Here is a 15,533-nt window from a genome sequence, read left to right on the forward strand (position 1 = left end):
AGTCCTTAGTCTTCAACGCCTCTAGCTTCCTAGTGAGCATCTCAACCTTAGCCTTTAAGTTATCTTCTTCTCTGAGATGGTAAATTTCACCACCATTTAGGTTTCCTGCAGGTCGTGACCTATTTGTGCTCTCAGTAGCACTAGGTCCAGTCCAAGTGTGAGCTTTTTCAGCAAGCTCATTGAGGTATTCTATGGCTTCATCAGGATCTTTCTGTAAGAACTCACCATTACACATCATCTCCACAAATTGACGCTCTCTAGGTGTAAGTCCCTCATAAAAATAGCTCACTAAGCGCCAATTTTCATACCCATGGTGAGGACACATACTCAATAGCTCCTTAAATCTCTCCCAAGACTGATACAAAGTCTCACTGTCCTTTTGTACAAAGGTGGAGATTTGCCTTTTTAAAGCATTGGTCTTATGTTGGGGAAAGTATTTAATAAAGAAGACCTGAGTCATCTCATTCCATGACCCAATAGATCGTGGTCTCAAAGAGTATAGCCAACTCTTAGCTCTATCCTTCAAAGAGAAAGGAAAGAACTTAAGTCTCACAATGTCATCAATTGCATTTTGACTATGAAAAGTCGCAACTACTTCCTCAAACTCCCTAATGTGCACATATGGATTTTCATTTTCCAAGCCATGAAAAGTAGGGAGTAACTGTATCATCCCTGTTTTAAAATCCAATTGACGAATATTAGCTGGAAACATGATGCATGATGGTGTGGCTGTGCGTGTAGGGTGGAGGTAATCTTGAAGGGTCCTAGTGGGTTGCTCTTCATGTTCACTCATTTTCTCATAATTAGAAGAATTTTCAAACAAATGATCAGAAAAGTTAAACTCGGACTCTAACACAGGTCTACAAGCAAACCGACCAAAGGCGTCTCTATACCTGTGCATGCAAGATAGAGAAAAACGCAACACTAAAAAAAAGCTACAAAAAGAAATATAAACTAATAAAAAAAATGCAGCAAGCTAAAATAGGGAACGAAGTTACCGCCTTTACAAATTGTTGAAAAGAAAAACTATCTCACAATTCTTCTACCTTCTCCCCGGCAACGGCCCCAAAATTTGATTACGCCCAAAGAATAACGCGGTAGTTGTAGCACAGCTTTGGGGTGTCGATTCCACAGGGAGACAAATTAAAAGAATAGCAAGAGAAACAAAGAAACTAAAGAAAAATATTAAATAGATAATGGAAAACAAAGATTAATTTTAAATGTAAATTAAAGTGAAGTAAAGTAATTAACGGAAAAAGTACTCAAATTTGACAAACAGTAGAGTGTCGGGAATCCCTTGCACAAATCTGGTATTTTAATTATTCTTAATTCATTTGATAACTCAATTAGAAACTCAATTCCCGCAATTCCCAATCGGAAGATATAGATTTATAAACCAGACTTAAATAAAATGAAGCCCTTTGAAAAAACATTCATCACTTTTAAAAAACGTGAATTACTATTCCTATTGATAAAATCCAATGACGACAATATACTCAGGAAGCGATATTGCAGCAAAAAACTAAATCAATATAGATAAATAATTGATCCAAACATAATCAAAGAACTAATCCATTCAATAGAAAAAGCATGACTGAATCCATAAACAGAATAAATTCTATGATTATTCGGAGAAGAAAACATCAACGATGAATTGAGAATGATAAAACAAAAGAGTTTTAGAAATTGAAAATCAAATACATGAATTAAGAATAAATTAGAAATACCATCTAATGTGCAAGTTCATCCCTAACCCTACTTGAGAACTTAGTTACCCATAAATATAATGGACAACAAAAATCTCCAGAGAAAACTGAAGCGAACGGTGACCATGAAAGTGATTTTCTCCTCTCTTCAGATCTGCCTCTTGTGCCTCTTCCCCCCCTCCATTTCGTGCTAATGATATGCTTATATAGGGTAAGAAAGAAACCCTAATGTCCTCTTGATTTCCGCATAAAAAAATCGCCTAAATTTTAGGACTTATCTTGGCAGCCACGTACAGCTTTCAGGAGTTTGAATTTGGAAATCCTTATTAGAGACAAAGTTATAACCCTTTAAGATAGCTTTCCAGTGCATCAAGAATCGCATCAATCAGATATATGAATAAAAAGATACGGTCAAAATACTAAAGTATATCCAGACTGTCTCCTAGCAAATTTCGGACTTGGACTTCTTGTGGTTTCATTTTGTGATTTTTTTCTTTTTCTTTTCTTCCAAATTGCTCTCAAACCCCATGAATGTCCTCTTTTGAATTTGACTGGGCTTGACTTGCTCTTTTATAAACTTTGAAATTAGACATAAAAAAACTGCTTAGGAGTATCCCAACGTAAATAGAAATTCAATTTAAGAATACACATTAATTCTTATGATTTCTATTCACATTTTAGCATTTTATTCTAATAATAGGGTATATAGAGTGCGCTTTTGCACACTCATCAACATGCATTAACAACTTGACTTTTCATTTTTACACGTGACGGATCTAGTGCTCTCAATTATTTTCTAAGCAGAAAAAATCAGTCTTTTCTTAAAAATTTTCTTATTTCTATTATAGAGTCTGCTCTTGAGACTTTTTCATTTTATAAGTATTATTATTGTGGTAAGGTAATACAGAACTCCTTGATTTTTAAAGGGCCTTAGAATGTCAAGAAGGATATACTGGTGGCTAGGCGAAAGCCACCTAGGTAGCCAAAGTATAGAGTTATGCTATCTATGGTCCAGATCTAGGCTACTATGGGGAAAAACTAATGAACATATTTAGGAAGCAACCTAACATTTTCCATATATGTATTCATTCATGTTAAATGTCATGCACGTGAAAGTTCAATAACCCACTAAAATGCAATTAACATTAGAAGAAAGGTCAATTTACATGTGCTATGCACGTTGATCTTGAACATGTGTTGCACCAAACGCGAAATGATAGGCCTAGACCTACATCACTACTTGCTTCTTGTAAGGCTTTAATGTAAAGCTATAACATATATCGCATTTCTTTGCCTTATTATCTTTTAGCATCGTACACGTACGCTGGAAACTGACAATGCAGAGTCCCCATACTAACCTAGTCCTGTACTGATTAGGGAGTTTTCAGAAAACAATGATTATACCCTCCACTCAAATAAAACTTTCCTAGCTCCTCTTAAAAAGCAGACATGCAAATTTCTTGGATTCTAAACCTATCAACTCAATCCTTTTGATGCCTCCATTCATCATAAATCGTAAAGGGTAATTTATTCACAATTTTAATCATAATTTTATAATGTAATAGTATTTTTCTAAAATTTATTTTCATTTTTAATTTTTATTCTAAGGGTTTCAATTTTTTTAATAAAAAACATTATTTTATTCAAAAATGGTAAATAGATTGTAAATATATTGTATTTGTTGTGGATGTATTTCACCGTTACTCACGTAAATCACCTGTAACCAAAGAGTTGAGTGGCTTGGGGGTTTTGGGGAACGCCTCTGATACTTAAGTCAGTAATCACGATGGACAGCTCCTTTTACTATACCAATGAATCAGATGATCTTCACATACCTGATCAATATGTATATATAGAACTCGTGAGATTATATTAACATGCGATAACAGGCTTATCCGCTATTTGAAATTCAAGTCTCAGGATAGAGAGCTTATCTACACATAAATGAACAAATGATTAGATAACACTCCTTGCCCGAAGGACTCTCAAATGATTGTTCTCTCAGTGGTCGGGATGGATTGGGCCCTCAGGGTGGATCTTAGGCTATTGGCCCAAGTCATGCCCCAAGCTCGTAGGGTGGCCCAATAAGCCTCGAAGTGGTATTAAGCCCCTTCCAGTATCTTTACTACTATTCCATTAATATTACCAGTCATACTACTCATTGACAGAGATGCAGGACAGACACAAAGAAAAGGCAAACATTTTTATTGTGGCTTTTAGACATCTCTTTCTATATTTCTTTTACTTTTGTTGCCAAATGGTAAAACTATCCTTACTATGATTCTTGAGAATCATAAGCGATTATTTGTGACTCAAGAATCAACAGACAAAGAGTTTACACGACGTTCTCACAACAGGTCACTCAATCAAAGTTCAGACAGATAGTTCACCCAACAAGTTGCTCAAGTGAACATTAGACAGATAGTCTACTCGAGTCTTGCTCAAGCAAATAACTTAGAAATCAGTAAATTAGAGTTTCCGTCATACAACCCTATAAATATGTACTTAATGATCAGTATGACTATCTAGAACATTGCATTTTGTCCCAAATGTATTTTTTCATTCCTCAAGATAATGAAATCATGTGTAGCTCTATGAACATAAGCACGCTAGCGAACCACTGTGTCATGTGATTGATTGTTTCTTGTTTGTTCGCTTTTGCTTTTCTGTCATCATTTTCACAAATCAACATTTGAATGAGTTTAACACTATCACAAATCAACTGTCATCTGTCGAGATTGAGCTAGATGATGAGATTCGAGCATTGATCCTGTAGACATCATTTTCGAATAGTTGAGAGGCCATGAGAATGGCTATGAGTAATTCTGCCAAGAAGATGAAGTTGAAATACGACTACATTTGAGATCTAATTCTTGCCTAGGAGGTATGTAGAAGAGATTCTGGTGAGATCTTGGGTTCTTAGCTTGTCCTAAACATTGATACTCGGGGAAGGGAACATGACAGGTCAAAGTCCAAGATTAGGGGCAAGAGCAAGTCAAGATCTAAGCAGCAGATCACTTGCTGGAATTGTGGCAAGATGGGCTACATCAACAGAGACTGTAGGAACCCAAAGGAGACTAGGGATGACACTGTGACTATGGTGATTGAAGAAATACATGATGCTCTATTTCTTGCAAGGCACAATCTAGTTGACAATTGGGTGTTGGATTCAGGGACTTCGTTCCATACCACTTCAAATCGAGAGACCATGCAAAACTACGTTGTTGGTGATTTTGGTAAGGTTCTCATACCTGATGGAGAAGCACTGGATGTAGTGGGAGTGGGAGATGTGCATTTCATACTCCCAAACAATAATGCATGGAATTTGTAGGAAATTAGATACATTCCTGAGTTGAAGAACAACCTGATCTCTTTGGGATAACTTGACGATAGTGGTCATTTAGTAGTATTTTCGAGACATCAAAGGTGACGAAGGGTGAGATGGTCTTAGCTTGTGGTCAGAGAGTAGATATTTTATATTTGACATCCAAATCCAGTGATGTGACTGGTAATACAAAGTTGTGGCAAAACAGGCTTGGTCAGGTGAATGTGAGAATGGGGAAGCAAAAGGGAGTCAGTTTTGCAATTCCTCTTGAATCAAAATTTGTAAGCTTGAGGAAAGTTTCTAAGACCATGGTCTGGAGCAAAAGTGTAAGAGACAAGTACAAGTGTCTAGTGATCTAGGGTCATGTACACCTACAATTGCTGCTAGTAGGGCTTCCAAGACGACCAGGCCTTTACAGTGGTATTTATCTATCTTGAATTATATCCTATTGACTAAAGGTGGTGAACCAAGGAACTATAGGAAAATCTTGTGAGATGGGAGTTTGAGCAAGTGGGAGCTAGCTGCAAAGAAGCTAATTAGACTTTCAGGAGTTGGGCACGTCAGTTTAAGACTAAACATAATAACAGCAGGAGGGATCAATCATCCAGGTTAGAGAAGGACACTTTAACTATTGGTTCTCTAATGCATGCTAGGGTTTGTACAAGACCAGATATTCATAATGCAGTGCGCGTTGAGAGTTGCCGTGCAAATGTGTCGACTGATGACACTATGTGAGAAACTGAAGGTGTGTGCAACTTCAGTTTCGTATTCCAACTTGAAAATAAGGGCTATGAGTTTTAGAGGTGGAGGATTATAAGTTTGGGAGGAGATGGTGATGTGTTAGCTATACCAGTCTCCAAGTAGGAGATTGTTAGATTTGTGAAGCCTATTTTATAATTGTTGTGGCTTGATTTGATTACCCAACCCAACAAGGATGCATTACAATTTTTTAGATAGATTTCCAATGAGGATTGAGCCATGGAGCAAACAAAACAAAAATCATGAAATTTCAATTTCCATTGTACAACCCTATAAATATGTATTTAATGAACTGTACGGTTGTTTGGAACAGTGTATTTTGTCCCAAAGTGTGTTTTGTCATTCCTCAAGATAATAAAATCCTCTAAAGCTCTATGGAAGTAGGCAAGTTGCTGAACTGCATAAATTTTGTATTGTGTGATTTATTATTTCTTATTTGTCTGCTTTTAATTGTCTGTCATATTTTTCACAACATAATCTCATTTACTTGACTTCCATCTTTAGCTTGAAATTTTGAAGGCTTTTAGCCACCAGTGCTTGGTGGCCTCAACATCCTATTTAATATTTATTTTAGGATTTATTACTATTCGTGATAATTTAAAAGTTCTTGATTTATTCCTGAATAGTTTGGCATGCACTAAGAATATGAATTCACCTTAGACGAGTTATATTAGCTGCTGAAGGATTCATTGAATTTCTTATTCAAACTAGGGTCTAAATTATGACTCAAACTTAAATCTGAAGTAAAAATAGACAACTCACAATAATCAGCCTAAATAGAGGGTAAAAAAAAAAAAAATAGACAACTCAATAAGACTAATATTATTGATATAGTTGATTCGCCTCTGTAAACACATGGGACATAACACTACAATATCAATGCATAGCATAAAATTTTGTTCCAAACATTCCTCACTAGCCATCGCACTTCAACTCTTATTCTCATCCAAAGAGAATCTGATTCCAACTCTACTTATCCCAATTTAAACTTTGCACATAGCTTTGTTGCACTACACATGGACCCCTAGGTACCTTCATCTCAAATCCCTTTGGTTTGTTGCTTGTTGTTGATGGATCGTACAAATTCCAATATTGCAATGTAAAAGAGACTAGCAATAAGGGTTAAGTTGATTAATATATGTTGTTTAGTATGTATAGATAAATTGTTGGATGTTTTTGCTTGGCTGGTTTGTGTTATGTTTTCTTTTTACCCTATTTTTCTCTTTCAAAATGTTTTCTTAGTGTGTAAGTACAATTTTCTTCCACGATAAGTGAGGGTGATTGATAATACCAATTGTTAATGTTGTGTTTCACACACCTTTGGGCCAAGCTCTCAACAACCCATGTCTTCATTTTTGGGCCTACACACATAGAGAAAACACAAAAACGGGGGCCTTGGCAGAAGCTGAGGAGTCACTAATACCTAAGTCAGTATCATCTTAGTTGTTTGTACAAGAAAGTAAAAGAATTAGAGAGATTTTTTCGTACCTAGGGATTGCCTTTTATACCAGGTTTCTAGGAGTCAACTGCCCATACTTCGCGTTAGCGAGATGTGTCCTCTCACTAGTTCTTTTGGTCATATTCCATTAATGTAGTGTGGCTTCTGGGGTAGCACAATTAATGCAGCGTGACTCCTTGTCCCTTCCATCCTATGGGTGCATGCCCTCTAGCTCCTTCTCCTTTGCCTGTCAGTAGATCAAAGGCTCCCCGCATTTCCTATCCACCTGCTTGTACAGTGCTATTTAAGGCTAGGCGTCGTAGGGGGATGTCTAGGTGAGGTATCCACTCCTTTCTTGCATTTTGGGGGTCTTTTGGCGCGATTATGGCCACGAGCTGAGCTCTGATGGATCGAGGGGCTGCCCAATTGGGTTGAGCTCTCCAGGTTTGGGCTCGTCTTCTGGGCCTTCAACTCGAGGGGAAAAATCCTCTTATACCAATAACAACAACAATAATAATGAGCATTGCCCTTTTATTTTATTATCTTTAAAAGAATAAAGGATTTTGTATTCTAGTTCCATGACTTGTTTGAAGTTAATTAGTATCATGTCTTGCCAATCTCATATCAAATCTTGCACAAACTAAGGCGAACCATTTCTACAAATTACGTGTTCTGGTTGTTTCCAACTTGGCACCAATCAAATGAACCATTTTTCAAATGGTCATATATGAGTTTGAACGATAGAGAGAGAGAGAAAAAAGAAGCGTAGGTTACAATACCAAATTCATTCAATTAAAACATATACTTTTGATTACTTTTCAGGGTACATGATATAATTTCATTTACCTATTACTATTCGAATTCTAGTACCTAAAGTTTGAGAGAGATAAATACTAAGGATGTTGGGTGGCCACCCATATCCGGCTCGCCTTACGCCCACGCATGCTCCCCACTGGCCATGTATGAATAGCAGCCTGTCCAATCCCCATGGGCAGGAGAGCGAATACTTAATTCTTTTAGAGATTCGTGGGTGAGTGATGGGTGGGGCTCCGTATCTTTTTGTATATACATTGTTTTCAATCTAGGAACTTGAAAAGTAGATCCCCTCCCTATTTTGATTTCTTTTTATAGCTCTCCTTCATGACTCTTCTCTCTCTCTCTCTCTCTCTCTCTCTCTCTCTCTCTCTCTCTCTCTCTCTCTCTCTCTCTCTATTCTTTTTTATCTCTTCGTACGGTGGATATGTGACCCACGACTATACCATATAATCTCAATCTTAGGCCATTGAGACCCACAACCACTATTTTTGATACCGTACCATACCGACTAGTACGGCCGGTACATTCCTTAGTGGTCAATGGTCCGGTATAGGTATGGTACCTGTTTCGTACCAGCTGAAATACCGACCATATCGGCCGGTACCGATCGTACCGGCCTATATTTCGGCCTATACCGGTCGGTATTTCGACCTTTATCTTTTATCTTTTTCTTCTTTTTATTTTTTTAAACTGTAATTTCATTTTTTGACCCTCAATTCAAATCAGATTATTTATAATTTGTATATACATATGTATTCATGTATAATTTATTCATATATAGACTATAATTTTAAAATATAATTTATATATATTTATGTATAATTTATTTATATATCAACTATCCCGAAACGGTACACGAAACAATACCGATACTGAAATATTTCATTTTAGTGTATTGACCGGTACGACATCCAGTACGGTATTCAAAACATTGCCCACAGCTCAACCTTAGGCCTCAAACTTGTGTTATGCACCATGGATCTCATATCTATATTTGATGAGATCCACGATGTCATCGAAGTTAGATATCTTTCTCGTAAGTCACAAAAGTATCGGCTCATTGTAATACTGCATGAGGCATCAAAATTTGCATTTTTGCATATTTGTTTGCTTTTTTGAGAATCTGTATGGCATATCTATAAAAATGAATTTCAATATTAGTTTTTTTCTTTACTTCAGCCAATCTATCGTGAAAACTAAAAAGGAGTAAAGTAACTTTGCGTTGCTTGTTTTCTAAATCTAATACTTCTTCTTTCACATGTAAAAAAGGAATAAATAACTAAAACAAATAATATGAAGCTTCATGAAGTGCTTCTTTAGGAGTTAAACTTCCATTTGTCCATATTTTGAGTAAAAGTATCTCTTGTTTTTCATTCCCATTTTCATAAGAATGAATATTATGGTTTGCATTTCAAAGAGGCATGAATACAATGCCTATAGGATTATGTTCGTCTTGAGAGTTATTTGGTGTTTTTATACAATATCCTTGATTCCTCTCAATTTCTAATTCAATAGACAAGTTAATTGGTTCTGTTAGGTTAGCTGTAAATTGTGTGTTAATATTGTGTTTCACATGCCTTTAGGCTCAGCTCTCAGCAACTTAGATCTTTAATCTTGGGCCTGCGGCCACAAGGAAAACACCACAAGATAGGGGCCATTTCCATGGAGTCTCCAATGCCATAGTCAGTATCGTCTTAGAGTTTAGTGCAAGTATATAAGGGGTTTAGAGAGAGTTCATAGTACTTGGGGATCGCTTTATATATCTAATTTCTGGGAGTCACTTGCCCATTCCTTGTGTCAGAGGTACATGTCACCTCAGTTATGTTCTGAGTCAGATGTCATAAATGTTGCATGGCCTTCTATCCGGTATGCCAGGCCACAGTCCCCCTACTTGTTGTTAGGGGATCAAGGGTTCCCCGAGTTTATGGCTTGCCCGCCTATACAGGCCCTCTAGGGTTGGGCTGCATAGGGGGGAACCAGGGTGGCATGTCTCTTGTTTTCCCTTCTTTGGAGCCGAGGGCCCTTTGTGGGCTGAGAGGTTGCCTCGCCCAACTCGGGCTCCTTATATCTGGGCCTACTCTCTTAAGCCTTAGGCTTGGGATGAAAAATCCACTTACACTGTGTATTATCAACAATTTCTACAGAAGGTGATAAGATGATGTCTTGAGCAATTATAAATCAAGGATTACTAACACAAATAGACGCATGTTCTCATTCTCTTATCTTATTAAATTAAATTAAATTTAGAATCCCAATCCAAGTTCCAAGTTTTACTGAAGTTGAATCTACTTTTATTCTCTCTTTTCAAATTTATTAATTTAGTAAATTTGAAAATTCAAAGAAGGGAATGGGAGGGATTAGTCACTAATATTTGATTATGTCTCTGATCTTCTTCACCCCATCTCATGTCAATAACTAAATGAGAATTAACAAAAAAGAAAAAAAGAGAATATCAATGCATCCTCAACTAAACGATTGATCTGCTAAAGACCCAGACCAATTTACTACCGATACCATGGTGCTTCTATTTTGCTAGTTACCAATTGTTGATTTACAAATGTGTCAAACTTAACCTGTCTTAATGATTCGGCAGCTCGATTGGAATATTTAAAAGAAAGAGATTGTCCCCCACCTCTTGGTGTCCTGCTTCCTATCACTACTTTTTACTAACAAAAGCTATCGATTGATTTTTTTTTTATTTAATGATTAAATAATTATTTTTTAATGAATTTATAATTTTTTTTAAAATGATTAAAGGGTTTAATCTTTAAAAAAAAATTGCAGGTTCGGTGAGTATTTTCGGTGATGTTGATCGGTGGGTGTAGCAGCACCTTCCAATTTCTCTAGTAAAATTAGAGTTTATCACTACAACAAAATTGAGATTTAGTAACGCTTTAGAATTAGTGACAGTCCCCAAACTGTCACAAAAACTCAGTTTTTGTGACGATTTATACAAACCATCACTAAATCTAAATGAGAATTCGTCTAACGTTTGAATGTAGGAAAATTTACATTCGAACGTTACATGAACGTTTGAACATTAAAGATTTTTACGTGCAAACGTAATATTTTTTGGCACCAATGTTCGAACGTTAATCAGTGACGTTCGAACGTTGAGTGACGTTCGAACGTTAATTAGTAATGTTCGAACGTTAATCAGTGATGTTCGAACGTTAGTGGGTGAAGTTTGAACGTTAGATATAGTATTTCGTAAATATGATTATAATTTAAATTTTATGTAGTTTTTAAATAAAATAATGCATCATTTGTGAACAATTATTACAAATTTAAAGAGATTAAAATTTGAAGTGTAATAATTTAATATTAAAATTGGATAAGTTAACTGTAGTATATAATACACTATATTATATACTAGTTAAGTATATAATATATATTATATATATAGTATAGTGCTATATACTATACTATATATAGTCTAGTATATATTATATAATATATATAGTATATATATACTCATTATATATTATATCTATAGTCATTACATATAATATATTATATAGTTAATATATTAATATTATATAGTTAATATATATAGTATATATTATAGTGTATAGTTAATATTATATATAGTTAATATACTATATATATTATTATATATTATTTATAATAATAGAGTACATTTCTTTCACATACGTTCAAACGTTAGTGGGTAAAGTTCGAACGTTAGATTGAGTATTTGGTAAATATGACTATATTTTAAATTTTATGTAGTTTTTAAATAAAATAATGCATTCTTTGTGAACAATTATTACAAATTTAAAGAGATTGAAATTTGAAGCACAATGATTTAATATTAAAATTCGATAAGCTAACTGCAGTATATTATATAATATATAATACACTATATTATATACTAGTTAAGTATGTAATATATATTATATATATAGTCTAGTGCTATATACTATACTATATATAGTCTAGTATATATTATATAATATATATAGTATGTATATACTCATTATATATTATATATATAGTCATTACATATAACATATAATATATTATATAGTTAATTTATTAATATTATATAGTTAATATATATAGTATATATTATAGTATATAGTTAATATTATATATAGTTAATATATTATATATATTATTATATATTATTTATAATAATAGAGTATATTTCTTTTACATACGTTCGAACGTTATTTTTTAAACATTCGAACGTATATGCATATACGTTTGAACGTGAAAAAATGCGAGAAATTTTCCACTCATTTTTAAATAACGTTCGAACGTTACTTTTTAAATGTTCGAACGTGAAAAAATGCGGGAAATTTTCCACTCATTTTTAAATAACGTTCGAACGTTAAAATTTAACATTCGAATGTTACTTTTTAAACGTTCGAACGTATATGCATGTACGTTCGAACGTGAAAAAATGCGAAAAATTTCTCACTCATTTTTAAATAACGTTCGAACGTTAAAATTTAACATTCGAATGTTACTTTTTAAATGTTCGAACGTTACTTTTTAAACGTTCGAATGTCATATCAAATCAGAGTGGTTTTAATGAATAAACGCACGGGGAGGAAGCAGAATCATTTTTTCTGCTTCTCCCATGCGTGAAAGAGATAGTGAGAGTGAGAGTGAGAGAGGGTTGTGGGTTAGAGAGAGAGTGTGTGTTAGAGTGAGAGATGGTTAGAGAGAGAGAGTAGAGTGAGAGATGATTGATATTTTTGCTCTCTCCATTGATTTTGGTAAGGAAAAACTCTTTTTTCCTTTAAATGTTTTGCAATTTTATGATATTTATTTTGTGTTTTTTTATATATATGTCTTTAACTAACTAGTGTTGTGATTTTTTTGAAGGATTAGTTGTTGTGACTTGTTCAAAACTTGTGATTTGTAAGAGGATATTGTAAGTGATAGGTATATTTCTAAACTTTATTAAAATGTTTATATATTTTGTTGTGCTTTTGTTGTGGATAATGATGAATATTTTGATGTGTATAATATGAGTTGATTGTGGATTTTGAAAGATTAGATATGGGTATAATATTGTGAGTTGAGTAGTGAATTTTGATTGTATATATTGTGAATATGTTTTGAATTGGATATTATTGATGAATTAGAAGGAATTGAATTGTTTATGTTGATGAATTAAAAGCAAATCTTTGTGATATAGATTATGTAATATGATGAATTAAAATGAAAAATTGTGTTGTGTGTATGCTTATTCTTAAAATGAAAATATAAATATTTGTGTATATTTATAGATTAAAATGAATATGTTTTACAATTGTGTATGTGAATTTGAAGCATATGTTGTGGTTATTTTTTTGTGACTATGTTTTGGTATTTGTGAATTAGTTATTATTGTGCATATGTATATGTGATTTGTGAATTAGTTTAGTCTATGGGAAATATGTTTATATATTGTGAATTTGTGTATTACATTATTTATTAAAATTGTTGAGAATATGTAAAATATTGTAAATTTAGTTGTGAATATGTTTATATATTGTGGAAATATATGATATCATTTTGAGTAAATTTGTGAACTTTTATTGAATATGTTGGGAATAATTTATTAAATTATGCAACATGTCATTAATTTAATTTTTATTTGTATTTCTTTTAAATGTTACTTATTTTGTAGCATTTATTTTTTATCAAATGAGTATATGAGATCAAGACAACAAGAGTTAGAGTCTCTTTTAGAGCAACAGTCTGATTTAGAGATGCGTTTGCAGGAGCAACATATAGACCAGGAGGAAAGAATGTGCAGTGAAGTTTAAGAACAAGTGCAGAGGGAGATGAGAGTCCAGATAGGGCGTGTTATGTCACTACAGTAGAATCGCGGTGGGCGAGGAAAGAAAAATAAATAAAATCAATTCAGTTTTCTCATTGTATAGAACTTTTAATATCTAATTTTACAACTATATAAAACATTGTTAGTTTATAATTTGATGGTGTAATATGATGATAACATTTGTATATTTTTTAATTTTATGAAAATAGTATTTTTGATCTATACGTTCGAATGTATATAACAAACGTTCGAATGTTGGTTTACGTTAGAACTAACGTTCGAATGTACTTACACAAAATTACGAAATAAAGTTCGAATGTATGACCCAAGGTTCGAACATATTCACTCTCAAAACGAACATAACGTTCGAATGTTTAAAGGATTTACGTTCGAACTATAACCAACGAACGTCAAATTTTCTCATTCGAATGTCAATCAGTTGGGTTAACGTTCGAACGCTCTGTTGGACGTTTGAACGTTACATTTTGTGATAGATTTCAACTGTCACAAAAACTCCCACGTTCGAACGTGACATCAAACGGAAGATCTCCAACCGTCACTAAAAATATTTTTTGTGACGGTTGAATAGTAAACTGTCACCAATTGTTTTCTGTGACGCACATTAGGTGACGGTACTCGTGACCGTTTGAAACCGTCACCAAATATCTTTAGTGACATTTTAATCATTTTTTGTGACATTTTTCTCTGTCATAAAAGACCAATTGTATTGTAGTGTATCTCTTCCTAAATTGGAAATACACCATTTTATTGAGGGATTTGTTTTAATCCACCCCCTTGCGTAACCACTAGTTTAGGCTCATTAATTGCGCGTATAATCAAACCAGGCCAAACCTAATCCGAAGGCCCCTTGCGTGGTATCCGTTTTCTTATTTGTTGATAGGAGAAGTCTATTTATACGAGGGAATTACACTGAATAAAGTAGAGGAAGAAATACCTCCTCGCCTTCCTATGTTTGAACTCATCACCTACACCTGCTCATGGGTAGCAAATTTAATAAATATGTAAAGTGAGTTTTATAAGATTTACAGCTGTTTAATAAATTTTTAGAAAAACATTAAATATTATACATCCGCTTAATGTATTATTTTTTATATTTAAAAATATAGGAACTCGAGAAGAAAATTCATTTAATGATAACCCAAGAATTAAAGTTTATAACACTAGGAAAATAGTGCTTTAGGGATAAAATAAAATTAAAAAAAAAAAAAAAAAAGAGTTTTGTAACGTATAAACAAATTTACGTACTAATCTGCATATCAATACTGAGACCTTCATATTCAAAATTTAAATTGATACTGTTTTCAATAAAATTTATTTTCTGACTAATTACAATAGATGAGTACATATATTGGTACATATAACCGCTTACAACTAGATTTTTTTCAAAAAATAAAAATAAGAAGGCAGTATTGTTCTATAGCCACACATGGGGGCTCTTGATGGGGCTCCCAACATTGTTTTTTTTTTTTTCCCCCTTCTTTTTGTGTATATTTTTAAAATTTTTATATAAAAAAATTACATCATTAAAAAACACTTAATAATATTAAAAAAGAATTGTCGAGAGGCCCCATATGTAAGAGTAGCATTTCTCTTATTGAAGTTTGGCAAAATCAATTTTAATCTCTGCTTCAGGTATTATTAGAGCATTGGCATTGGCTTCATCAAAAGTCAAGCCAAATGCATAAAGTG

General features: G+C 33.6%; 1 non-coding gene across 1 annotated transcript; it reads left to right on the forward strand.

The window, feature by feature from the left end:
- The first annotated feature begins 305 nt into the window (after positions 1–305).
- On the forward strand, positions 306–413 carry LOC122308611. Its single transcript, XR_006242130.1, has one exon. It is a non-coding gene; the product is annotated as a small nucleolar RNA R71 (small nucleolar RNA).
- Positions 414–15,533: the final 15,120 nt, after the last annotated feature.

The sequence above is a fragment of the Carya illinoinensis genome, chromosome 4, assembly GCF_018687715.1.
Source record: "Carya illinoinensis cultivar Pawnee chromosome 4, C.illinoinensisPawnee_v1, whole genome shotgun sequence".
NCBI lineage: Eukaryota > Viridiplantae > Streptophyta > Magnoliopsida > Fagales > Juglandaceae > Carya > Carya illinoinensis.